This window comes from Sander lucioperca, chromosome 7 (genome assembly GCF_008315115.2).
Source record: "Sander lucioperca isolate FBNREF2018 chromosome 7, SLUC_FBN_1.2, whole genome shotgun sequence".
Lineage (NCBI taxonomy): Eukaryota > Metazoa > Chordata > Actinopteri > Perciformes > Percidae > Sander > Sander lucioperca.
The window spans coordinates 29,384,361-29,386,860 of NC_050179.1; the positions used below are offsets into that span (position 1 = coordinate 29,384,361).

At 41.6% G+C, this 2,500-nt stretch overlaps 1 protein-coding gene across 8 annotated transcripts in view; it reads right to left on the minus strand.

Moving 5' to 3' along the window:
* gbf1 (golgi brefeldin A resistant guanine nucleotide exchange factor 1) overlaps positions 1 to 2,500 on the minus strand; it is a 125,520-nt gene that overhangs the window by 67,808 nt on the left and 55,212 nt on the right. The window lies entirely within an intron of this gene.

The window sequence follows — 2,500 nt, forward strand, 5'->3', positions numbered from 1 at the left end:
ATGAGCAGTGGGAAAAGAGAAGGCAGAGCAGAGATCTGGATATCTGTCAGCACCAAGGCTTAGTTCACTGCTGCCTCCACGCCAGTAGACCTCAGGCCACAGATTGAGAGGAATTACCTCAAACTAAAAGAAATGGGTGAGTGAAATGAGTGGGTGTGCGTGTGTGTGGGAGACCATTTCCTTCCCCTTTCTCTTGGGCCCAAGACAATGAAAAAATGGTGCAGGGGACATGTTGAAGATACCAGGGGGGAAATGTTCAACACTACACCCAGGATAAACTGGAACACCACTGCCTCACTGCAGGCTTAGAGAGGGGTGAGGGTGTAATGTGTGCACACCTAAACTGACCCTGAACATCAACACACTCCATCCTTTCATGAAAGCTTACGCGGCATAAAATGGTACCATGAATCACTCAGCAAGAGTCACAATGAAGTAGCGGCATCAGAGCTGCTTACAGATGCAACTTTCTTACTGCAGGTAGATAAAACAAACAGATTTAAGAAGAGGCATCACAGGTGAACCTGATGCTAAGTAACATTGTTTAAGAAAATCTGAATCCAGTAGAGAAGAGATAGCCCGAAAAGACTTTCTTTTGTTTTTCTTCCCAGCCAGGAGATGGCAGTACTTGACAAGACCAGTGGTGTTGTACGTGCTGTCCATTTACTCTTATCTACTCAGCTATCATGAATGCAACGTCAGTTTTACATATGCTAACTTCAGTTATGATTTTAGCTAAAACAATGTACTGATGAATACAGTCAGTACGCTATTCAGACATTTCTTTAGAGTATCAACAGATATGGTTTTACTGTCTACATGTTTGTAATCAATGTTTTTATCATTTATATGATATTATGTAATGACTTCCATGGTGCTTTGACTAGAATTATTCAAACTGATGCAAATGAAAAGAAACAGATACACTTTTGTGTTTTCTAACAGTACCATGTTTTTGCTTGGGTGGCCTGAACGGCCATTACATTATGTAGTTGAATTGAAACTACCAAAGTACAGTCTATCATAGCGCACTATCACTGTACCGTGTATAATCAATACATCTATAGTTAGTTAGGGATGGATATACATGTATAGTTTAATTTTCTTTGTGATTTAGCAGACAGGATTATGTAGCACTTACTTAAGATGTATTTTAACACATAACAACTCTGTTATGCAACCTATAACATTAAATTAAAAAAATTAGCACTACTTAAGATGAATGGCTTTTCATTGGAAAGCTATGTAATATCTTGCAGTTATACAGATGACTTAAAATGACTGGTACGGTACAATTCTCCTTAAAAATCTAAATTGTAGACACAGTCTGAAATGATGTCTTCAGTCTCCTCTGGGAGCCTCAGACACATTCTTCAGATCGGGTTTCAATACTCTTTGAACTCGCATTCAATATCACATGCTCATAGCCCTCACCCACCCACACTACCAGGAAAAAAATGGATGCATGGCCAAGTAAAACAAGAGGAGAGGCGAGTGTGTTAACAGGCTGCTGGAGACTTAGTACTGTTTGAGGAGCAAACGTCAAGCTAAGATGTGGCAGGGTTAATAAAGTTGTGGAACTACGGTCATATTTCTCCATCTTTAAAACAACTGGAGAGTGAGAGCTGTTGCCTTGAGAGCAAGCGTGCTGCATCGGCACAACTGGCACCCCTTAGAACAATGCTGATGATATGCTGGTGTTGGTAGGATGGCGTCGGGATGGGGGTGGGGGGGATTAAGGGAGCTGGTGTCAGGTCTGGATTGACAGACAGAGGCTCTGGGATGCAGGGGGGTGACTTGTGAGGCAATTTCTGAACAGATATTGTTGGTACATCTGTGAGAGCCTGGACAGACAGAATGTTTTCAAATCTACCTGCATGACAATTTGCTATTTTCAAACATTTCAATTCCAACATTATAAATCCTATCATCTATGGTTGCACATGTTAACATAGTAAAAAACTTCAAACTATTTAAAAAAGGAGGAAATTGAAAGGTACATTCCCAGAAGCTTTTTAACAGTGTGCAATGTTCCTGTAAGCTTAGGCTCTTATTTAGTTAAGCAATGGCTGCAGCTGTTTTGACAGCAATGTAACATTGACTCAACCTCTGCTATTTAGACCAACATCTGGTGATGCATGCTCATTTCACACTTAACAAAACAACTGGCAGACACTGGGCCATATTTCCATGATGAGGCTAATGAGGACAGGCAGTCCTGACTGTATGCCAGCACAAGTCAGCTTCTGCATGGATGATGAGAATAGACCATTCTTGGCATTCCTCGACTGATCTGACGATGAGCAACAGCATCGACTAGAACATAGCTTCCCGACCGAAAACTCTTTCACACTTTCGAGAGTGCCAAGATGATTCATGGGCTTTCTGAACTGATTTCAACTTACTGGTGCTTTACGAGGGGAGAGGGAAGCTGAAGGCTCATCTAAAGATTCGGCGTGTCCCCTTTTTTCCATCTAGCCGTCACACATTCTGGTAGTGG